This window comes from Trichosurus vulpecula, chromosome 2, assembly GCF_011100635.1.
Source record: "Trichosurus vulpecula isolate mTriVul1 chromosome 2, mTriVul1.pri, whole genome shotgun sequence".
NCBI lineage: Eukaryota > Metazoa > Chordata > Mammalia > Diprotodontia > Phalangeridae > Trichosurus > Trichosurus vulpecula.
The window spans coordinates 62,199,990-62,225,066 of NC_050574.1; the positions used below are offsets into that span (position 1 = coordinate 62,199,990).

The 25,077-nt window shown below is 51.6% G+C and overlaps 1 protein-coding gene across 4 annotated transcripts in view; it reads right to left on the minus strand.

Annotated features, from left to right (window-relative positions):
* The window catches only part of AHDC1 (AT-hook DNA binding motif containing 1), an 86,690-nt gene that overhangs the window by 50,072 nt on the left and 11,541 nt on the right, over positions 1–25,077 (minus strand). Inside the window, exon 1 of one of the 4 annotated variants that reach the window (XM_036742430.1) lies at positions 3,146–3,218. The exons of the other annotated variants lie outside the window; for them this stretch is intronic. The gene's annotated coding sequence lies outside the window, so the exon portion shown is untranslated. Of the gene's footprint in view, positions 1–3,145; positions 3,219–25,077 lie in introns of those variants that run through there. 4 annotated transcript variants of the gene reach the window in all.

Sequence of the window (25,077 nt, forward strand, 5' to 3'; positions counted from 1 at the left end):
GGAGCCAAGACCTAAGTCTTCATTCTTGGAGAGCTCCTGATCCGAGTGTGGAGAGTTACATGGGGAAGGGTGGGAGAGACTTTCCCCTCCCATTCCATTCCCAGAACGCCCTTAGAAAAAAAAAATGAAGTCTAGTCAACAAACCCCACTAGCCCCTACTCTTTCCCAGGCTCTAAAAAACTCTTCACGGCCCACCTCACAAGCATGCCACACTTAATAGGTGGAGAAGGGAGGAGGCCTCAGTCACACACCCTACCCCACCCCAAGCCACAGACTGAGCTTCAGCTTACTCATCCCTAGAATGGAGATAAGGGGAAAGGGAGAGAAGCAGCATCTATGTAACACCTACTATATACCTGGTCGCATGGTGGTAAATGTTTTGTTTCAGCAAATGTCTCATTTTAGCCCCAGCTACCTGAAAGATAAGTGTTATAACTGTTCCCACTTGACAGTTGAGGAAACTGAGTCAAACTTCTAAGGTCACATAGCTAGTAAGTGTCTGAGACTGGATTTGAATTCAGGTCTTCCCCGGCCGACTGTGCCCGACCCTACCACAAGGGTACTGTAAGAAGCAAATGAAATAATGTATATAAAATGCTTTTTAAGCCCCAAAACAGTATATAAATGTCAACAACTAGAATTACTGTTGTTATTAAAGCTGGAAGGAACCTGGTGAAACCCCCCCACTTTACAGATGAGGAAACTGAGTCACACAGGAAAAACGCTATCTCCCAACACACTCAGAGTACGGCGACCTGAATGAATAGAACTTGTAACTTGTATCCTTGGCCCTAAATCATCTACCTGAGGTTTAGTCAAACAGTCCTAAAGAGGTATCTGGGACTGATCAGAGGAGGTGACCACCAGGAGCAAAAGATGAAGGAGGGAAAGGTATATTTGGGGGAGGATGTGTCTCAGGAATACAAAAGGCTATGTAAAATCTAGCCAGCAGCTTAACACAGTAAACCAGGTGAAGGCCACAGGGAGAGGGCAGGGGCCTTCATCTCTCTTCCCTCATGTCCAGTCCCCCCTCGGCTCAAGGACTTGGGAGAGCTGAGGGAGACATGGAAACTATGTGCCTCAATCTCTCTCCCTAAAACACAACTGTGAACAGGGGCAGGTTAACATTTAGAAACCAGGCAGGGAGAGAGGTCTTCCCCGGCTCAGCCACTAACAAAGGGCTAAACATGGAATAAAGAGATGATCAGAGAAATTCAGATTGGACCTCGAAGCCATCTAGGCTGACCCCTACATGAGCAACACCATCTCAGACAACAGCATCACTGGCCTCTGCTGGAAGTCCTTTAGTGAGGGGGAGAGGGGCTAATCTGCACAGAGGAAACATGGTAACAGTAAATACTTTTTGACTCATTTATGGACTCTCTCTCAAAAAAACCTATTTCACCTCTAAGGCCCCTCTCAGTTCTGATATCCTGTGGTCTATGGGCCTTACCAACTCTGACATTCTGAGTTCTGAGGGCCCTCCCAAGCTCTGACATTCTCTGTTCTAAGGACCCTCCCAGCTCTGATATCCTGTGTTTTAAGGGCCTTCCCAGCTTTGACATTCTGTGTTCTAAGGGCCCTCCTAGCTTTGACATCCTGTGTTCTAAGGCCCTCCCCTCTCTGACATTCTGGGCTCTAAGATTCTTCTCAGCTCTTACATTCTGTGTTCTAAGGGCCCTCTCAGCTTTGACATTCTGTGTTCTAAGGTCCCTCCCAATTCTCACATTCTATGTTCTAAGGGCCCTCCCAGCTCTGACATCCTGTGTTCTAAGGCCCTCCCTGCTCTGACATTCTGGGTTCTAAGGTCCATCTCAGTTCTCACATTCTCTGTTCTAAGGGCCCTCCAGCTCTGATACTCTGTTATAAAGCCAGTTCACACTTCTCAATGCTTTAGATTTATGAAGCACTTTCCTCACAACCCTGGAAAAGGAGATAGAACAAATACCACTATCCCACTTTACAGATAAGAACATTGAGGCCCAGAATGGGTAAGTGATTTGTCCAAGGTAACAGTTGCAAAACCATTGAATACCCGTCCTCTGACTACACTTCAGGGCTCTGCCCGTGTTTTTTATTTTCAAGGTCTTTCCTGCTTAGGTCTAGTAGTCTGCATTTTACCGATCCACAACTAACCTTCTATCCCCAGTGGCTATCTCTCCTCCCTTGTTTTTGCCACTGCCAACTCCCACCCCATCTCAGTCCTTCTCTGAAATCAATCTGTAGAGGATTTGTTCTCTGGACCCTGTTGTTCTCCTTGTCTATTATCCTACACTTAACACACAGAGAAGTTGTAAGATTTGGCATGAAGGGACCCTTTTCTCTCATAGTCCTGGATGGAAGGGACAGATTTCAGAGGGCCCAGTAGGGGTCAGGGAGGGAGGCACAACTCTAACCTCTGTTCCCTGGCTCAGGTTACTTGGACCCAATACCCTTCAGGTTCCCCTCCTATGCCCCCCAGTAACTGGCGAAAAGGTGCATCTTCTGGGTCTAGATTGGGGGGGGATGTCTCCTAGAGATTATTCCCTCTCTCCCAGGATGGGGATATTGGGCCTCGAGGGAGTAGAAGTTCATATAATAGTCACCCCACCCCCAGACCTATTTCTTCTCAGGATGGGAGGATGCCTGGAGAAGGGCTTAGAAGAAGAAGACTGACAGGGGCCATGGGCAGACGGATACCTTAGCTATCACTTCGACAAATTGTCAAGTCAATTTACTGGGTGCCTTAGTCCTCAATTAAGGGGGAGGGGGGAAAGATTGATTCTCCGACTCCCTTCATTTCCCTTCACTCTTCCTTCTTTTCTCTGGCTCCCCACTTCCCCCAACCCTTTATAACCCCCTCCACCTCACTGCAGCCTCATGGGTGCTAATAATAATCATGTGCTCACCCTCCCTCTGCTTCTGGGTCCAAGGGGCTCGGTCTCACTCTCTTTCAGTTCGGGGGCAGGGTCTAGGCATGACAGAACTTCTCTCCCCCCACCTACCTACCAGTGGAAGGAGCCATAGCCTCACTGGTGGAAAAATTAGGGCCCGGAGGAACTCCCACCCTTCCCCAAGCCAAAAAGGGCACAATTTATTTCGATGCCACCCTAGGTTCCCGGGCACACACTGTGAACTAGGTTGCCCCTTCTCCCCACACACACACCTGGGGGCTTCAGGTTCCCATGCTGGATAACGGTGTCTGATGTCGCGGGACTAGGGGGGCCCTACAGGATCGGTCCAGAACCATCCCCATAACAGGCCTCAGAGAGGCCCCAGTCCCGGGCCTGAGGAGGAATCTGCTTCCAGGTTTTCTCGCCGCTGCTCTCTGGCTACCTGGCAGCCTGAAGCTGCCCCTGATCCCTGCTCTCCCCCCTCCCCACCCCCCCCAGCCCGCTCCCCGGGGAGGGCTCCAGAGCATCTGACTGGGGTGGGGGGGAGGGGAGCCGCCTGCACCTGGCCCCCTCTCTTTTCTGCTCAGCCCAGGGCTGGGGTGGGGGGGTAGCATGGAGGAGGAGGGCTGGACACCTGCCAAACCCGAAAAAACCCGCGGCGGGAGGGGCGAGACGAGGGCTGGGGCCGGCTCAGTCCTTGGGAACCGCCCCGTCCCCCCAGAACCTCACCCCCCGCCACCCCGCACCCGTCTCCAGGGGAACGCCTCCTCTGGGCTGGGCGGCGAGGCCGCGCCTGGGGAGGGGCTGAGGAGGAGAAGGCTCCGGTGACCCGGAGGGCAGGGATCCGCCCCCCTCCCAAACCTTCTCCGGACTTCTGGGGGAAGGCGGAAAGTAAATTGGATCCTGAGACCGGCCCCGCCCGAACAGAGCAGTGGTGACGCCCGCAGCCCAGGCTCGGGCCGCGGGCCCTTAGCCCATCCCAGCAGCTTCCCCCCTCCCACCTCACCCCGCCCCCCTGCGCCCCTTATCCTGTCTGCCTAAGTTCTGGCCTTGGTCCTCTTACTCCTGCCCATCTTCTGCCCTCTGGTTCCTGTCTCTCTCCTGTTCTCTGCCCTTCTGCCCTCTCCTGGCCTCCCTGCCATTGCCCTCCCCAACTCTTTTCTGTCCCCTCTTCTCTCCCCCTTTCCTCTGGCCCCTGTGCCCCCCGCCCCCGCCAGTGTTCTGCCCCCTTTGGTCCTTCCTCTTTTCTCTGCCCCTTTACTCCTTCTGCCCCACCCCGTCCCCTTACCCTCCTTGTCCCTCTCCTGCCCCTATGCCCCTCCCCTCCGGTCGCCCCCTCTCTCCTGCAGCACTCCCCCCGCCCCGACCGCCTGCTCCCCGGGCCGCTCGCTCCAGCTGCAGGAAATTCCTAATGTTCTCCATCATCCAGGCTGCTCCCAGCGCCGGCCCCTGCCAAGTCTCCCCTAAAGGAGAGCCACATGCCGGGCGCTATGGGCCCGCCCCGCCCCCTCCCCTGGACCCGCAGCCCTGCCGCTGAGGGGGGGACGACGACTAGGGGTTGAGGGGCTGGCGGTCAGGGGAGGGCCTTGGAGTCTAGTCTCCCGACCCCTGGCTCTCTCCTCGCTTCCACCTTCTCCCCACACAACCTGCGATCGCCCCCCAGTTTTCATTTTAATTGGCTTCTGCCGGGGACCCAACTCGTTATTTTGGGAGGCTGAGGATCCGAGCAGACTTGGGGTTTTCGGCTTTTTCCTGGCTGGGACTCAGCATCCCCAGACCCGAGACTGCCCGCTGTGTTGTGGTCACGTGGGGCTACGGGGGAGGGGCCCGCCTGGCTCCAGCTCCGCTCTGGGTCCAGCCCTCCCGGACTGGTAGGAGGGAGGGCTGGTAGGGGGAAAAAGCTTTGCAATGGGAGGCCAGGGACCTGGGTTCCAGTTCTGACTCTGCCACCTCACTGCGTGGTTTTGGCTATCTGGGCCTCAGTTTCTTCCTCTGTCAAACGGGCGGGGGCGGGGGGGGGTGGGGAGAGGCGCGGAGACTTACAGCTCTATAGGGCCACAAGGCAAAATCCTTCAAAATAAAAAGAGCTTTAGGCTTAAACGGCTAAGAGTAAATAACAGTGCTAGGCTTCCAGGTGGCAGTCACCATCCCAAGGTGCCCCCCTTCCCCACCACTAGAGACAACCTTAGGGTGCAATCTTTTTCTGAGGAATGGGGGAAAACATTAAACCTACCCTCCCTCCGCCCAGGCTGCTGACTCCCTCTTCTTCCCACTCACAAAATAAGTTTCTCCCTCTAATATGGCGGAGTTCGATTTTTACTTCCCAAGAACTTTGTGCCTCATCCCAGAAAGAGGGGGAGCAAGGAAACAATGACCCCACTGGAATCAGAGTAGGGGGCTTGGTATCAGACTTGGGAGCCAAGGTTGAAGGCTGGGAATAGGCCCAAGTCTGCCCATGGCCTTGGGAGGAGGGGGAGGGCTAACCCCAGCTTGGCCACCGCACCCCTACCCAAGCACTGTTTTATTTCTGTCTCCCCTGCCCCCTGTTTCCACAGAAACCAGGCCAGGAAGGCAGGCAGCAGCTGGGGGGGGGAGGGTTGAGACTTCTCCCCCCTCCCTGGAGGGTCCAGCTGCCGCCTGCCTGGTAGTGGCGCAGCCAGAAGTTGTCAGGAAGCAATTGGATGGAATGGGAGGGGGAGGGAGGAAGTACAGCCTGGGGTGCCTGGGGAGAGGGCTAAGGGAGCCTGAGGGATGGCCCTGCCTCTACTTGTAAGAGCCTTTTTCAAAGGGGAACCCTAAATTCATCTGATTTAGTCCAAGTAACCTCTCCCTAAGATGTGCCCAAAAGAGCTGTGTGTGCCCTCATCTCTTCCTCACTTAAGTACCTACCATTCACTCTGGGCAAATGGGCAACTACTCATAGGCAAAATCCAGACCACATACTCTAGAACCTCCCAAATCCTCTTCCAAAGGGACTGACCAGGTCCAGACCACTGTCTATCACTGCTCAGGTGCCCCCACCACACTATGGCCTAGTCTGGTTGAGATCAAATGACCCCCTGTTCTGGTTTCAGACCATACTTTAGGTAAGGGGAGTTCTTGCAAAATCCCACCTCCCCCCAACCACTCCTACCTAGGTTTCCAGCGCCTCCTGAGGAACCTCAGGAGGTTCCCCATCCCCCACAGGAATGAAAGGGACAAGCCAGGGTGGGAGTTTCCTGTCAGCTCCTGTCCCAGAACAGAAGCCTGAGCCAGAAGCCTTGGGGCCCAGTTCAGTCTCCTAGGAAGAGCAAGTCTCCCCCCCCCCCTTCCCTACCCCCACCCAAGAGCCCAAGGGAAGGTGAGCAGATACCAGAGACAGGGACTCACTCACTGGCTGAGTCACTGGAGACAGACAAGGGGTCAGGGAAAGCTCAGGCCCCGCCCACCTCCCACCACCACCAACATAACTCAAGCCAAGAAGATTAAGGGTAAAAGGGTGTCTCTCCCTCCCCCTACCAACCTCCCCCCATCACTGACCTCCAGGAACAAGGACAGTGGAAGGGAAGGGGAGCCAGAGAGATCACATGGAACAGAGAGTCCTTTGGGGGTCCAAGGCCCCCAAGACAGGAAATGCTGAGTGAGATATTTTTCTGACAACAGCCCTGACCTCTCTCCCAAGCTCTCATCCCAAGTTTCTAACCACTCCCTCCCCCCTACCATATCCACTTGGATTATTCAGCATCATCTCCAACATGCCCCCAAAGAGAAAGAAACAACTTAGCTCAGCTCACCTTCTCAGTCTCCCCATCTCTCCATGGCACCAGCATTCTGTTCTAAAGCTGTCCAGTCACCTAGGCTCCAACCTTCAATCATCACTGACTATTCCTCTCTTACTCGGGGGCTCCATCCATTCAATCTGCAGGGCCGGTCCCTTCTACCTCCCCATTCTCCTTGACCTCTGCTCCCTTCTCTCAATTGCCATAGTTCCTATCCTAATCTAGACCTCTCACCTAGACTGTTCTAACAGTCTTGCCCAGCTCTGAACCATCCTGACCCTATAGACAGTCATTTCTCCTGCTTCTAGGACATCACATTTTCAATGACTCCCTACTGCCTAGTGAATCAAGTTTAAGCTTCTTGGGCTGGTCCCACCCTACCTGTCTAACCTCCTTACCCACTGCTCTCATACCAAGTATTAATGGCCAGTCTCCTGGCTTCCCAGTACATGCCATTAGGAAATGTACTTCCTCACTCCTTAGCACCCACCTTCCACTACCTTCCATCTCTGTCTGGATTAACTGGTGGCCCCATTATTGTGCCCAAATAAAGAGTCCCTCTCTGCCTCTAACAGTGCCCTGTGGGGGATAGAGCCCTGGATGGAGTCCAAAGAGTGGAACTTGGGTCCTAAGGCTACCACTTACTAGCTGTATGCTGGTCAGTTGCCCTTTCTGGGTCTCAGTTTCTTCATCTGTAAAACGGTGGAAGGAAATAAGCATTTCTTAAATGCCTACTACATGCTAAGCGCTTTCCAAATTGTATCTTATCCTAATTTAATCAAATTCATCTCATTGAATGATCTTTCACAACCTGCCTTATGGGGTTGTTGTGAGTAGAGCCTTTCAAAAACTCTAACACCATAGAGAGAAAAGATCAGATATCATCAAGGTTGGCCCCTCTCATGACTTATTCTCACAAAGCTGAGGGCCTGCCCGTGTCTGGTGCTCTGTCTCTAGCCACAGGCTCTTTGTTTGGGTTTATAGTCAATTAATCAATCCAATAACAGGCATTTATTAAACACCGTCTGTGTACCCAGTACTACAAAATTTTTGTCTTCAAGGGGTTTTTATTCTCCTGGTCCCTACCCCATAATCTCTCAGTGGACCTCTGCTGCCTACTTCCACAATGCCTTCTGCTTAGCGGGCCAGCCTGCCTCAACTAATCTGTACTCAGGTCATGATTTTGTCTGGGCTCTCAGAGAATCAGAAAATTTAGAGCCAGAAGGGATCTTGGAGATTATCTAGCCTAGCTTTCTCATTTTACAGATGAAGGAAGGGAGAGAAAGCTGCTGGGATCTGGGAAGCAGCACAATACAATGAGGAGAGTGTAGGACTTGGAGACAAGGGATGTGGGTTTGAATCCCACGTCTGCTACTTACTACCTGTGTAACTTTGGACGGGTCCCTTAACCGTTCTGGGCCTCACTTTCCTATCTGCAAAAGAAGGGAGTTGGACTATATGATCTCAAAGGACCTTTCCTGCTCTAAATCTCTGCTATGACTTAATATCTTAATAATGTTATGACTTAATATCTGGGGCTCTTGCAATTAGACCATACTGCCTCAGAGCCTCTGGATACTCTGGACACTGCCACACTCTGCCCCAAGTGGGGCAGATTTAGAGGCTGCCAGATTGAACGTTGAAGCTTCCTACACTCGGACCTCTGCCCCTCCCTGATCTTTAGAGACAATGACCCGCTCCTTAGCTCCTCCATATCTGCCAACACCCTCCCCCCCCCCCCCCCCCCCCCCCCGTGGGCTGTAGGGGCTGGGGCCTGATGTGGCCCACCCTGGCCCATCATCATTCTGTAGCTAGCCCAGGCCCCAACAGCCATTCTGCCGGCATCCAGAGCTCACACTGGCCACTTCGTCTATTCCACTTATTCTATTCTTCATCTCTTTATTAAGCATCTAACATGAAGAAGGCACTGTGCTGGGCACTGAGCCTACCAAGTTCAAAAACAATTTCTGCCTTCAAGGAGCTTACCATCTACTGGGGAAGTGACAGAATTTATCTACAGATAAATGGAGAGTATACACACAGTGTGGTCAGGTGGACAGAGGACTGGTGCTGAAACTAGGGAAGACCTAGGTTTAAATCCTACCTCTGAGAGTGGCTATGTGACTGGTTCTAGAGTCACAGGACCTAGTTGGGTCCAAATCCCAATCTGGATGGGATCTCTTTGGCCAAGCCAGTTAATCTCTCATTGCCCCAGATAATCAACACTACGTATTATAGAAGAAGTTTCATTTTTGGCTTCGTGCAGCCAGCACCAGTTGTACTGCCTGGAACACAGTAGGTGCCTAATAAATGCTTGCTGGCTGATTGAGCTATCAACGTGTATTGAGTTTCCCTGGGGGAGTTCTTTGCACTGAGGAAATCACAAGTTTGTTGCAAAAAAAAAACACCAAACCCCAAAATCAAGTAGTAAAAAGTCATTGAGAGACAGAGAGACAGAGAGACAGATGGACGGACAGCACTGCCCCTGGAAGTCTTCTCTGATCAAAGGCTATCTGGCCTTTTCTGAACTCCTACATAATCTAGGAGTTCCTCCTATAGGGCTCCAAGTGTTCATATGGGTGTCCAGTCTTACTCAACATCTCCCATCTGGCCCTTCTTCTCCACAACCGTGGCTAACTCTCACGCCTCTCATTAGATGTGCAGCCTGCTGTCTGGTCTTCCTGCTTCCTGTCTCTCCTCGTCCTCTCATTTGACCTACACAAATTGTCCATAGACTCTCCCTAAATCCCAGGTCTGGTCACATTGATCCTCTGCTCCAAAGCCTTCTACATTGACAAGATAAGTCCAAACTATGGATAAAATGAGCTATTGGTTTTTTTTAGACAAAAAGGTACTTAGCCCGATGTCTGGCACACAGTGGGTGCTCCATAAATGCTTGATCCTGTCTCTTCCCTGGCTTTCAAGACCCTCTCTACAGCCTGGCTCCAATTTACTTTTTCCAGACATTTCACACTGCAACATACCAGTCAGACTTATAATAACACTTCACATTTTCCTGGCACTTGAAGGTTTACAAAACTTAAATGGTTCTATTCCAATTTTACAGGTGAGGAAACTGAGGCTTGGACAAGCTAAGTAACTTGTCTTTGGTTCCTCATCTAGTAAATGTTGGAGGGAGGCTATGAAGCCCGATCTGCTGTACTCTTTTCACTAAACTGATTGCCTTTCTAATCTCAGCCTGGGCTACTCATCACTCCTTCCCTCGACCAGGTCTTCTTAACCTTTTTTTGTGTCATGGGCCCCTTTGGTAGTGTGAGGAAGCCCATGGGCACCTCAGAATGAGGTTTTTAAATAACTGAAGGAAATGCTGAATTTCAGACGTTAGTGAAAATTAAGTTGTAATTTTCCCCCCATCCAAAGAATCTCTCAATGGACCCCAGGTTAAGAAGTCTTGCCCTCAATTTTCCAGGCTCACTTATGCCTCTCTGCCTTTGGTCAGTCACCCTCTCAAGAATGCCATCCCAAAGAACCAAGTCAACCCTACCCATCCTTCAAGGCCTCATTCAAGGACCATTTTCTCCAGGAAGGCTTCCTTGATGAAAATCCTCAAAAAAGTTGGGGCTCTTCTCCATCCTCTTACTAGAAGGTAGCAAGCACTTCAGGGTTTACAAAGCAATTTTGGAGAATTGGCTCAATAAATAAGTAGGTCTCATAGCATACTGTCCCAGTCACTTATTTGGTACTGACTATATTACCCTGATGAGGCCCCAGACACTAAAGCAATAACCTTTCAAAAGGGTTAATTAATCAGTAGGGGAAAAAAAATCTGTGGATATTCACTGAAAAGTGACAGAGTTGGTATTTTATACAAGTCAGATTGGAGGAAGAATTACTTTCTAAATATTTTATATTTGCCTTTAAAGATACTTGTTTCCAATCTGGTAGAATATAAGCTTCTAGAGGGCAGGTACTATTTTGCTTTTGTTTTTATATCTCCACCACCTAGCAAGCATTTAATGGATCAATCAGCGGGCATTTATTAATGCCTACTACGTGCCAGGGCTGCGCTCGGCTCTAGGAGTACCAAGACAGAGGTGAAGCCACTCTTATTTTTAAGGCGTTTACAATGTAGCTAGGGGAGATAACATGAACATCCGGATACAAAATAGCTACGAGGGAAGGAAGGCCTGAGATTCCAAGAGGTGGAGGTGAGGAGGGAGGGCATTCCAGGCATGGGACAGTGAGCGAAAAGTCAAAGAGGTGGGAGATGGAGAGCTGTGGATGAGGAACAGGAAGAAGGCCTGTTGGGCTGAACTACCATTGGTGTGATGGGTGGTAAATGTGTAATCAGAATGGAAAAGTAGGTTGGGGGCAGGTGGTGAAGGGCTTTAAAAGCTAAACAAAGAACTTTTATGTGTGATCCTTGAAGTAATAGGGAGCCACTGGAACTTATTAAGGAGAAGAGTGTTGTGGTCAGATTTGCCCTTTAAGGAAAATCACCTTAGCAACTAAGTGGAGGATGGATGGGAGTAGGGAGAGCCTTGAAGCAAGGAGACCAATCAGGGGACTATTTGCAATAGCCCAGGTGAGAGGTGAGGGGGATAAATGCTGTTTGAATGAATGGTGAGCCTTTATTCGGACAAATACAATAAGCCTATAAGGCACCTGTTTTGGTCTGATCTCCCCACCTGGACTGTGGGAGCTGGATCACATGGGGCCACTGTCTCATGTTTCCTCTCTATCCCCTCTATTCCCCCTCCCCATATCTCGGTCCCAGCATGGGGCCTGCCCACAGAACAGGCTCTCCAAAGACTTGTTTGTTACCTGATTGATTCTCTAATTCCCTCCAAAACCCCAGGTCCAGTCTACCACCCCAAGCCCAGTCATTCTCCAGGCAGGCACTGGCCTGTTTCCCTCCTCAGACCAGGGATTCTCTGAGGACAAGGATTGTCTCTCTTATACCTGGCAGATCTCCAAGGGCAGGGGCCATGCCTCCCACTCCAGACCAGGGATCCCTGATGGCAGGAGCCCTGTCTCCTCCTGCCTATGGCTCCTGCCTGACAAGGCGCTGTCTGATCCTTACCCACAAGCCCTGAGTCAGGTCTTCTCTGGACCCCTTACAGGCCTCAGTCTGGTTCTCAGTGCACTCCCGGGCCCAGACAGACACACTGACAGAGACAAAGGACACCCAGATGGCCAAATATAGGCGGTGGCCTGGGCAAATGCAGGCATGAGCAGCAGGCAGGGAAGAGGCTTTAACACACGGGAGGGGGAGGGCAGTGTGTTGGTCACCATGTGTCCTGCCTTGTCCCAGTCTCTTCTCTCCCCTCATTCCTCCTCTCCAACCCACATCCTCCTCCCCCCTCCCCACAGAAACAGAGGCCCCCACTTCCTGGCCCCCACTGTCCCCTGACCTATTCTTCTCCTCCTCCCATCTCCAAGCCACTTCCCCTCTGCTTCTTCCAGACTGTTAACCCTTTCTGGATCATTTTCGTCTGATTTAAAGCTAGAAGAGACCTGAAATCACATTTTAGGGGGTTGAACTATGTGGGTAGATTAAAGCTTGATAAGTTCCCCTTTTATTTCCTGCCCCCACCCCATTTCTGCCCCAAAGCCATGCCCAAGCCAAGCCTCTCTGGTGGTCAAAGTATGCACTGGGCATGATCATAATAATACTAAGAGCTTCCATTTATAGAGCAGTTGATAACTACAAAGCTGTTTACATCTAGTATTTTATTTGACCCTAACAAGCATTGTGAAGATTCTCCCCCATTTTACAGACGTGGGAACTGAGGCTGAGGTTGCACAGACAGTGAGCACCACAGCTAAAAATGGAACCCAGGTGCTCTGATTTCCAGTTCAGTATTCTTGACACACTGCCTCATACAGAAGGATCTGGATATTCCCTTCCCCATTGCCATGGTAACTGGCACTCTTCAGGATGGTACTAGGGCTTGAGGCAGATTAAGGTGATAGGATGGAAACCCATGTTCAGGGGACATAGGGAAGGGGAGGCACAGGACAAAAGCCATTTACAATCTGGTTCTAATCTATCCTTCCAGGCTGATTACACATTACTACTCCTCAAATTGATCTACTTGTTCCCCAGCATCCATATAACATTCCATCTCCTGTCTCCATGCTTTTGCATAGGCTGAGTCCCCTGCCTGGAATGCCCTTTGTCCTTAGCATCTCTTGGAACACCTAGTTCCCATAGAGGCTCATCACAACAACAACAAAAAAGCCTTTGGACTAATTTATATTTACTCATCTATTTACCTATTGTTCATCCCCCCAAAAAACTCCTTAAGAGCAGGGACTCTTTAGGGTTTTTTTTCCCTTTGTATTGCCCACACCTAGTATGGTACCTGGTGCTTAATACATGCTTGAAAAATTGAACCAAATTCTGAGAATGGGGAACCACTGAGGGTGGTACAGAAGATCTTACAACATAACTATGGGAAGGGGCAGAATGTGGAAGTGGGAAGGGTAACCAAGGCCATCTCCCCCAACCTAGCAATCAGCACCCCCAAGTCTTCCCCCCCAAGAAAGGAAGACAGAAGAGAAACAGCAAGATGCTCGGAAGGCGATTACCCACCGTTAATTAATTAAAATAAACAGCAAATTAAATACAGCAAAATTAAAATAGCACAGGAAATTAATTCCCAACCAGCCCCACCTCACAGGTGAGCTATTTCAAGGACTAATTGGAAACTACAGGACCCAGAGGCAGCCCCCGGAAATGACCCACCTTCCAATCCTACCCACCCCCTTCAGCTTCTGACTCCTTAATAGTCTTTTGGGGTAGAATGGCCCTCACCTCAAATCCCTAATCAGGCCCACATAGGTCACCCATGCTTGGCTGGTCTCCTAGGCCTAGTCCCCCCAACCCCTACAGCAGACACTTGGCTCCTCTCCTCCAGGAACATCTGAACAACTTCAGGGAAATCCTTAGGGAATGGGCCAGGAGTGAATGTATATACCACAGATGGGCCTCCAGGAAACTCTGGGTTTCTGCCTCTGGGTTCCCCACCCCCATCAAGCTGTTGTTAACCAATCCTTTTCCCTAACTGGGAGGGGTGGGGCAGGGGTAGGACCTTGGAGTCCAAGGCAGCTCCAAAGGTGGGGCTTGTTTCTGTCTCCATACACCCCCCACCCCCAAACACACACAAATGTTGTAGAATGTCAGAGCTGGGAGGGACCTTAGAATGCGGAAAGCTAAAAAATTCGGGGGGATTTGTGGTCATGATGACTTTTAAAGTCACTTCTATCTTTCTCCTGAGAGTCTGTGAACATAGAGTAGAAAGCCTAGAAGGAGACCCGTGCAGTAAACTCCCTCATTTTCCAGAGGAGGAAATGAAGAGCTTCAGTGACTTTTCTAAGGTCACCCAGCTAGTTAAATAATAAAGCCCAGAACACCCAGGGAAGTGAGCGACTCTATCACGTCTGCTGCTACCACTGGAAGAACAGCTTGACCCAAATCCCTGCTCTGAGGAGGGGAGGTAGGGGAGAGAGGAGGGAGAGAATGAAGAATACAGGCAGGAAGGATGGCATTTGTGAAGTCACAAGGGCTCAGATTAAATCACCCACCCTCTTAGGCCATTTTCTTAGACTAACCAGTGAACGAAGCCTACCCAGCCCATGTTGAACTTGGTCGGGTCCAGCAGCTGGGGCAAAGACGGGTCTCCTCCTTACTGCTCCCCCCTCCCCCCAACCAGCATAGCAGGAACAAAAAGGAAGGTGAGGAATGAGGGTGGGGCTCTCTCCTCACCCTATCCCTACATTGTACAGGAAGATCTCAGAGAACCTCCTGTCTTAGCATATTAGGGAAATAGATTTATCAGCCCGTCCATCCGTCCATCTCTCTATCCACCCATTCTTTCAAAGAATACAGAACTATCCAGTAATAGTCCTTTGAGGGAAGAAACCCGAGAAAATCTAAGGGAGCTCAGGGTAATTACGACGAAAGTGTTTCATAAACCATCAAAAACTACACCAGTGCGAATTATTGTAATTGGAGGCTAAAGCTGGAAGGGGCTTTAGAAGAGTTAGATTCACCAAGCACTTATTAAACACTTACTAAGTGCAAGGCACCATGCTTGGAATAGAAAGACAAAATGTGAAACAGTCCATACCTTCAAGGAGCTTGGACTCTTCTAGAATGGAATCTAACAAGAGTGGAAGAGATGTTAGCGACCACTTAGCCCAATGCCATCATTTTAAACATGAGGAGACCAAAGCCCAGAAACATTAACTAATAGCTCGTATTTACATAGTCCTTTAAGATTTGCAAAGAGCTTTACAAATAGTACATCATTTGGTCCTCACAACGACCCTAGGAGGTAGATTGTTCCATTTTACAGATGAGGAAACTGAGGCAGACAAAGGCTAAATGAATATACAATCTGAGGCCAGATTTGAATTCATGCAGGCCTTCCTAATTCCAACTCCTGCTCTCAGGGTTGGGTTTGGAACTTAAGCTTCCTGACTCTCCTTCCAAAGCACTTTCTAGTACACCATACAAATATCTGGTTTGTGCCCCACCCAGTGCTAGACCCTGTGGGAAAAGGTCAGGCCAGGTTAGTCCCCACCATCTAGGAGTTCACAGTCTGATTTGGGACACAGGGTATTGTCAGACTCAGTGGGTGGTTGGCCCAAGGCTTACCATAGGTCAACACTTAATGCTATATATACCCTTAGGGCCCATGAAGGAGTACAGAGTATAGGTGGGAAGATCAGGGAGAGGAAAAAAGTTACACAGAGAATTTGATAAAAGGAGGAAAAAACTTCCTAATGACTGGAGCCATCTAAAAGTGGAACGAACTGCCATCGAGGGGAATGAGTTCTCCATTGCTAGAGGTCCTCAAGGGAAGGCTGGAAGACCTTTGGAGAGGCAGCATAGGATGATGGAAAAAGAATTGAAAATCAGGAGAGACTTGGGTTCGAATCTCCTGCCCTTGTCACTGGTTGGGACCAAAAAACACACTTTACCTCCCTGCGAGTGTTTCTCTATCTGTCAAATGGGGATAGTAATTCCTGAAATACCTACTTCATAGGAGTATTGGGACGACTGGGTGAAATAATGAATGGGAAGCAGTTCTGAGACCTCTACATGGCAAGTAAAGTTCCCCTCTTATTTTTACCAAGGATCTCACGAAGGAGATTCCTGCTCAGGTTGGGGTTAGGCCAAATGGCCTCTTAGATGTATTTCTTCCAGGGCTGAAAGTGGGCTACGGGGTCAGGAAGACTGCCTAAAAAAAGAAGGACCTGACTTGGGTTTTGTTTTGTTTTTTTGGAGGGGGGAAGGCAGGGTAATTGGGGTTAAGTGACTTGCCCAAGGTCACACAGCTAATACCTATGTCAACTATCTGAGGTCAGATTTGAACTCAGGTCCTCCTGACTCTAGGGCTGGTTCTCTACTCACCACGCCACCCAGCTGCCCCCAAGTTGGCTTTTGAAGGATAGGCAGGATTTGGAGATGAAAAAAGGAGAAAAGGGGGCAGCTAGGTGGTTCAGTGAGTAGAGCACTGACCCCAGAGTCAGGAGGACCAGAGTTCAAAACCGGCCTCAGATACTTGACACACTAACTAGCTGTGTGACCTTGGGCAAGTCACTGAACCCCAATTGCCCTGCCTTCCCCCCTCGGAAAAAAAAAGAAAAAAGGAGAAAAGAATGCCCAAGCAAAAGTTGGAAACAGGGGTGCATTTAGGAGACTGGGGATGGGAGGGAGGGCAGTAGTGGGAGATTTGCCTGGAGAGGTTAGCTGGAATCAGACTATGGGGGTCCTTGAGTGCAAGGTTAGGGAGACTGGACTCCAAAATGGCACACAGTAGGAGCTTAATAAATATCTGTTGGTAGACTATTGGTTGAATTTCTCCTGTAGGTAATAGAAAACTTGAGAAAGGAAGTGAATGGTTGAATTGTGCTTTAGGAAGAATAATTTGGCAGCCTTTGGAAGATGAACTGGGACAGGGAATGGAGGCAGGGAGACTGATCAGGAGGCTATTCTGGGGCCCCAGGTCTGTGGTGACGTGCAGATTCTTCAGAGATTTTTCCCCAATTCTTTCTACCTTCCTTGCTCTCCTCCCCTCTACATTCCCTACTATTGGGACATGAGGCATTTAAAGCCCTGTTCTCTACCTTGGCCAAACATCGCTGGGGTTCTGATTGGAGCGCATCTCTCTGGCCACTTCCCCAGGGATGGGCAAACCAGTGTGGCTGAGATTCCAGACTGGGGGAGGTACAGAGCTGGGGGTAGAAGGCAATTCATAAGCAGGTAACTGGATCAGCTTTGATTCTGAGTTATAAGTGTGTCCTTCCTCAGACAATTAGGAAGTTCCTTCCCCTCCATTGTAGAAGGGAGGCCTAGTGAGGATGGAAGGGAGGAGCCTGAAAGGGGTAGCTGGGTGAAGGGTGTCCCAGTGGGGAATACTAGGCAGGAAAGGGCCAAGGGAAATGTGGGGAGATACTCCAGACTCCTCCTACAAGCTAGAGTGTGTGCCCAACCATGTATGTATATACTAGCAAGTGGGAGTGTGCATGAGAGAGAGGATGTGTTTAAAAAAGGGTGTGGGTTATGAGAGAGAGAGAAAGAGAGAGAGAGAGAACATATGGGAAGAAGGCCTTGGTATCTAGGTGTCTGTGTGTGAATAGAGAAGGGGAGGAGAAAAGGGTCAGGGCTGAGCTAAAAGTATGACTAAAAGGCCTCAGTAAGGGGCTGACTGCCAGGTGTAGCTTGTCCTAGACTAGGGTTTTGAGGACATGGGTGAAGATTCTTCCTCCTGGGCTCTGCTTGGCACCAGATCCCAGGTTAGAGGCTGGGAGAAGGAGGCCTCACACTAGGCACTGGGATGGTCTGCCTCAGCCCTCGACTGGAGGGACTGTCTCTGTGTCTCTGTGGGTATGTGCTTGGGTGTCTTTGTCTAAGTGTGTGTGTATGTGTGTGTGTGTGTGTGTGTGTGTGCATACGAGGTTTTGTCACAGACTGGTGAGCAAGTTAATCTCAGACTCCCTGACACGTGGAATAAAATCACGCTCCCGTAATGGAATCATTCGTCTTCCTGTCCAAGGAGAGAGAACAAACTCCTAGCCAGGAGCCAGGGCCACCAGGAGGAGGTCCTCCAGCCAAGAACAAGGCCCAGGAAGAGATGGCTAAGGCTCCACCCTCTCTGGCCACAAGCCCCCTTACATGTAGTCATGCACCCCTTACTCCTACAGGCACAGTGGCAGTTTACCCAGACCAATCCCGGAATGTCTATCCCCACCCCTACAAAAGCCCTGGCCCTACTCCAGCCCCAGGGCATGTGAAAACAGGCCTCAAGGACCACTGAGACCTTGAGAGTCCAGTGTCCTTCCCTAGCTAGGTTCCCCTCCCCCACTTTTAGCCTGTTTCCCCATTCTGTGGCCCCTCAGCCTGGGTCCTCTCAGTCTGGGCCCCCACTCTCATCACTGGTGAGCATATATATCCCTGGGCAAAATGCCCACTGCCAGCTACCTCAGAGCAGTTCTACCCACCCAAGAATCACCCTTGGGGCAGGCACTGCCCAGTAACTGGGGGGAGAGGGAAAGGGAGCTGAGTAGGGGGATTGAAGGGTGGGGAGAAAAGGGGGGGCAGGAAGGAATCTCTCCCCCAGGTTCCCTCCCCTCTCCCAGAGGGAAGGGATGAGTTCCAAGCCAACGGGATTTTCCATCTCTCAGCAACAAGAATTCCTAGTGATCAGTCTGTGGGCTTTGGCAGGATGCCCATTGGGGACCCGCCCCCTGCCCACTGGGGACCCGCCCCTTGCTCTTCAGTCCCCTGGTCTGGGCAGCTCTCCACTGTCCATTAGAAGGGGGGGATACTTTAGGCAGATGTCAAAAGGGAAAGATGGGAGCCCCATCTTAGTGGGGGCTTTACCAGAATGGATCCTAGAACCTTCCAGTGTCTGTTCTTGTGGGAAATCACAACCTTGAAGGCTTCAGGACCCTACCCGACACAGCCTTCCAATGCCTCCCTCCCCACCACTCTCATCGCCCCCTTTCTTACCCGAAACACTTTGGCAATGCTGGCCCATTCCCCCCAGTCAATTCTATGCCCTCCATCCCCTTAACCCCCCACCTTTTCACCAAGAAGTCCTTTCAGCCCCTTTCCACTAGTGAGCTGTCCCTGATTAACTTCCAGGCAGCCCTGGGAATGGCCTAACTCTGCCACCTCAGCCATGAAAGTATGTACCTGATTACTGAGGTCTTGGGTCCTACTCAGGCTCTTTCTCTCCAGCCAGGGCTCCCTGAGGGCAGGCAGGGTGTTTTCCCTAAGCCCCAGTGCCCCACCCATGGCTTGTGGTACCTACCCAGGTCACAGGATGGGCTAGGGTGGGAATAAAGGGTTGTTTGGCCCCAGATCAAAGCTGGGGAAACTGAGGCAGCTGCTTCCCCACCCTCCCATCACTAATGTGGCAGAGACAGACTCTAGAAATCTGGTTAGTTCCAGTCCTGAACTCCAGGACTGGGTCCCCCCCTGCACCCTTACACACAAATAACCTATGCAGGAGGCAGAAAAGGGAGGGCAAAATTGTCATTAGTTGGGGGTTACCAGCCTATCCATAGAAGATGGGGCTTAGGTGGGGCAAGGAGGCAAGGCTCCAGGTGGAGGAGAGGAAGGGGAAGAGTGTGAGGAGATCCTGAGAGCAGAGCAGCCCTAACCCAACTGTGATGGCCCAGGCCCCATGTCACCAGCTCCACCACTACCACCACCACCACCCCCTTAGCACCACCCCAACACAGTGGCCCAGGGGCATTGTGGGATCAGGTTTGGTGAGAGATTATGAATGTTGGGGAAGGGAAGCAGAGACACTCCAAGATTTATGAGCCTAATTCTTTTCCCTTAAATTTCCCCTCTGAGCCTCCCCTGCTACCACCCCACCCTACTACACCCCAGCCTTGGCTGTTCTAACCCCACCAGGGCCCTTCTGAGTGTCTGTGGCTCTGAGCCAATGATGAGGATCCCCTCCCATCCATCAGCTGTTACTGGGGTAATTTCCACTCCATCAGGTTACATTGGTGGGAGTGACCACCCTGATGGTATTATATCTCCTCTCCCCATATCCACTACTATGGAGCCAAGGGGGCTGGGCCCTGAGCCATCATTGTGGGAATGGAGGAAGAATGCAGAGAGGGACAGCTAAGTTCAGTGACCTTCTCTATCCCCCCACCAGAAACCAAGTCAGAAGCTCTGCCCCAGCTCAGCCAATATCCACTTTGAAATACTGCCCCTTCTCTGCCTCTCCAAGGATGTCTGGATGAACAAGCCAGGAGTGGGGCAAGCCAGAAGGTGGCATGCTCTTCCCCTTCGTACCATGGCCCTTTAACCATCTCCCCTACTTGTGATAACACCATGTGACCTTGGATAAGTCGATCTCTGAGTCTCATTTTTCTCATCTGTAAAATGAGGACGTGGGTCTGGATAATTTCTAGTTAGAATGATCGCCTCTTCCAACTTCTAAGGGCCCTCCCAGCTCTGACATCCCGTGTCCTAAGGGCCCTCCCAGCTCTGACATCCTCTGTCCTAAGGGCCCTCCCAGCTCTGACATCCTGTGTTCTAAGGGCCCTCCCGGCTCTGACATCCTGTGTTCTAAGGGCCCTCCCAGTTCTGACATCCTGTGTTCTAAAGGCCCCCCAGCTCTGGTATTCTGTGTTCTAAGGACCCTCCCAGATCTGACATCCTGTGTTCTAAGGGCCCTCCCGGCTCTGACATCCTATGTTCTAAGGGCCCTCCCAGTTCTGACATCCTGTGTTCTAAGGGCCCCCCAGCTCTGGTATTCTGTGTTCTAAGGACCCTCCCAGATCTGACATCCTGTGTTCTAAGGGCCCTCCCGGCTCTGACATCCTCTGTCCTAAGGGCCCTCCCAGCTCTGACATCCTCTGTCCTAAGGGCCCTCCCAGCTCTGACATTCTGTGTTCTAAGATCCCTCCCAGTTCTGACACTCTGTGTCCTAAGGCCCCCCACTCCCCACCCCAGCTCTCACACTAAGATCCTGTCCAGCTTTAACATTCTATAATTTTAACTCTTCCCTGCCAGCAGGTCTCTCCTACCCACCATGCATGCCCCCATTACCCCCCCAATGTCAATCAAACGATCAGCAAACATCTATTAATCAGTTACTATGAACTAGGCCCCTTTTCTCCCCACCTCTGCCCTCTCCCTGGCTTGGCCCCAGGCTGTAGCTCTTGGGATTTGGGTCAGGAGGAAGTTCTTCAGGAGCCTCTGGGGCCTTATTTGTTAGTGCTAGAGGACCAGACCAAGGGAGTAACTTGTCCTCATTTATTCACTGGGGGCAGGAAGAATAGGGTTTTTCTGCACCGATGGCTTGCGATAATAGATTCCAAGCTGAAAGGGACCTCAGAGGACACTTAGTCCAAGTCTTTCATTTTACAGATAAGGAAACTGAGGCACACAGTCATGGGGGTGCTGGAGCCCTCTGCCCCAATAGCCAGCATGCTTTTCCCTGGCCTTCCCATCTGCACAGGGGGAGGAGGCAGCCTTGTCCAAGGGAGGGCAGAAGGGGGCGTGCACATGTCATGGGCTTTGCCTGCACTCAAGAGCAGGGGGCACAGTGTCCTTGGACCCACGAGTATGGGGCTTACATTGGTTCAGGGGCTGCAGGAGGAGCTAGGACACCTGAATTCCACTCTTGACTCTGATAGGAATTTGCTGTATGACCTTGGCTAAGCTCTCAAAGTGTCAGTCCCAGGAGGGCAGTGCTGGTGTTTTGGCTAAAATATAGATCTTCCTCAGGAGAGAGATGCAGCAAGGTGTTGGAGTGGATAAGCCACTGGGTCTGGAGTCAGGAAGACAGGTTCAAATTCGGCTTCCCTTATTAGCTATGTGACCCTGGGGAAGTCACTTAACCTCTGCTCTGGTAACTGTAAAACGTGGATGATAACAGCACTCACCTGCCAGGGTTGGTGTGAGGCTCAAATGGGATAATATTTGTAAAATGCTTAGTACAGTGCCTGGCACATAGTAGGTGCTACATAAATGTATAGATTCCCTTCCCCCTTCAGTGATACAGCATTTCTGTATACAGTAAACATTTACTAAATATTGACTTTCTGTTCCTCAGTTCCCCCATTTTTTAATAAAATGAGGGAGCTAGACTGGATGATTTCTGAGGTCCCTTCCAGCTCTGAAATTCTATGTTCTAATATTCTAATACTATATTCTGATAGTCCAAAAGGACCAGAAAGAATTCTGAACTGGGGTAAGGAGTGGCATTGGCCAATGACTAGCAGTTTTTCCTGTAGACCCAGGCCAAGGCCTGTAATAGAAGGGTAGGGAAGGGCAGGAGCATCATTCCACCACCCAGAAGGGAAGGTTGGCCAGTGCCGAGGCCCACCCTTTTGGTATCAAATCCTAGGCCCCCTCCCAAAGGGAGCAGCTGGAGGGAGGGGGAAGTGGCAGCTCCCTTTCCCACTTCTCCTAGGTCTCGGGCTGTTAGGCAAGTGGGCCATGAGGGCTGAGCACACACAATCCACTTTTAACCAGAGCTGTGTGCAAACCCCAGGGAAGGCAGTATTCTTGGCAGCAGGAAGGAGCAGTGGACAGACAAAAAGGGGCAAGAAGTAGGTAGGAAGATCATGGGGCACCAAGGGGGCACCACGAGGGCAGTGGCAGGGAGGCAGGATGCTTGAGTTCTTGGCCCAGGGGCTGCCTCATCAACCCCTTCCCAAGCAAGCTGCCTCTCCTCCCTAGATGCTTCCCTGACTCATCAGCCTCTTGTTAGAGGTTCCCTGGGACACCCCTGGACCCTCGACACCTTCACCTCTACTTTTAATGAGCCTCATTAGTATCTTAGCCCGGAGCTCGGAGCCCCCAGACAGCCAGGTTCAGGGAGGGGTGGGGCGTGCTGGGATAGCTTGCCAGCTGGATGGCACCATTGCTGCTCGCCATCAACACCAACACTGCCACCCCCCACAGGCTTCAAACCCTGTCACCCACCCAGTGTGTCTTTTGCCTGTACCACCTGTCAACTGCCCAGCATGTCACCCGAACCGCCTGTCACCAGCACCATGTCAGAGACATCTGGCAAACCCCATTGGCACTGGTGAGAAACAAGAAATGGGGAAAGTTCAGAGGGAAGAAGGAGACAGTGGCCAGAGGGGAGGAGAGGACTGGGGAGCACTCCAGGGGTCTGCAGCATCACCATAGCAACCTGCATTCCCCATCCCCACCCCCATTCAAGCTTCAGAACTAGAGGGTCAGGGGTTTAGCTGAAGGGCGAGCCAAGTAGGAACAGGGTGAGAGGTAGGGAGTTGCCCTCTCCATCTCCCCCTACCATCTCCTCAGCCCTACCCCTTGGGCCAGGACAAGCTAGTGGAAATCCATTTCAATAGTGTGAAAGAGTATGGAGAGTCTTCTCTCTCTGACCTGGAATTGGCTCAGCCAGCTGCCAATTATCTTGGTTTTACACACACACACACACACACACACACTCACAGAGCCTCTCTGTCTCATTTCTCCCCTCTCTTCTCCCTCCCCTCAGCCCAGAGAGGGAGTGCCACTAGCCCAAGGTCACACAGAAGGAGGGAAGAGGTAGGTTGGGGAGACAGGGACTGGGGGAGTTCCCTTATGCTCCATATCCCAATGGCTCTGAGTTGAGTGAGTGGCGCCCATAACAAGCTGTAATCCCTCCTACCCCAAGGTGACTGGGCCTGGGCTGCCCCGCCTCCCCAACCTTCCTGAGGCTCCTGTGAGCGGATCCCCAGGGTCTGCATCTTCATGTTGCATTATTTATAAAACTGAGAATGAGCAACAGCTGCCATGTTCCTGCCCTGGTCAGTCTTGCAGACCCAGCCCCTCCAGAGCCAAAGGGCTGGGTGGGGGCATGTGCCAGTCAAGGGCACAGGAAAGGGAGAAGAGGAAGAGAGTTAGGTCAGCATTTCTTCTCTCCCTAAGGAGAGAATTCTGGCCAGTTCACTGGGAAACCCCTCCCACTTCACATAGATACATACACACATACACACACACACACACACACACACACACATGACTGCCCTCTCCTCTGGAAGCCCACATTCTCCATCTGGCCATCTAGCTATTCATTCTAGGTCTGGAAACCCAGGAAGCAGGTCTCTGAACCCTTCATTGCAACCAGGAGTCCAGAAGAGCTGGAGTGGCCCCAACTTCCTGCCTCCCAGCCCTGCTGGCCCATGGGTCAGTGACTCTGGGGGTGTCTTGGCTCCCACAAGGTCAGGGTCTCCCCTTCTTCAGCCTTGCCTGAGGCTGGCTGAGGGAGGCCTCCCTGCCCCACTCCCCTCCTGTTTCTCCCCTTACCACCTCGACTGCTCCCCTCTCTTCTCCTCCAGGCAGGCAGCAAGCCACAGGATTACTTCTGCATGACTGCCCATCTCCACAGGGGGGTCGGAGACCCTCCGCCTACAGCAATCTTTAAAATTCCTCCAACCCAACCTCGCTCTCTCTCCCTGCAGTGCTCATGCATCTGCTGCAGTCTGCCCGCCGAGCTGGGGCCTGACGCCCACGGGCAGATGGGCACGGCCAAGGCCGGCCTTCGGCCACGGCTCTCCCCCACCATAGCTGCTACCCCCATCCCTCTCCTTCCACCTCAGGTAGGCAGATGGACTCTGCCCCCTTTGCACTTCACTCACCTATCCCCTGGTGAACCCTGCCCCCCTCCCTCAACTCAGAGCCTTCCAAGGGCTGACTCTGTCTACACTTCCCCAAGGCCCCCACCCCATTCCACTGTGGTCATGGTGGCACTGACTCACTGCTCTCCCCAAATGCCTGTGGCTGAACGGGGCACATGCATGTCCATCAGTGTCAGTACTCCATGTTAAAGCACCTTGTAAACTGGGCCATACAGGTGAGCCTGGAGCAGAAAGGTCACTGAGAGGCCCCACGGCCAGGGCAGGGCAAAGACTGACCAGAGAGAGGCCTTCTCCCCAAGCCTGGCTCCTGTCTGCTCCCCTTTCCTCTGACTCTCCCATCCTCTGCTGAGGGGAGGGGGGTGATGCTAGGGCCAGGCGCTGTGCCCACTGCTCCCTGGGGCCTAGAAGGCTGGCCAGAGAGAGATACAATCAATGTCACTAAATTTTTCAAGGCCCCTAATGGAGCCTTGCTTCCCCAGGGCTTGGGGGGTGGAGTGGGGAGACAAGGGGGGCCTTGCCAGACAGAGAAAATAGCAGATGCCCTTGCTTCCTACAGTACCCCCAAGCCCAGCTGAGGTCCCTGGCTGCCTGCTACCCCCCCATCTCTCCAAGCCAATCCCCTGTCCTCCTCATTTTTACCTCATGGGGCAGCAGTGATGAATAGGGGCTGAGGGAACCCTAAACCATCCCAGGACACCAAAGATGTAAATTTGGGCCAGGGATGTATAGGGATGGGGGGGCCCTTGGCCATGACATAGGATATTCTGCATCCCCCCCCCCACCAGATGCAGGAAGCAGCAGCCCCCGCCCAGGCCTTTAAATCACTCTTCTCTCCTTGCAGG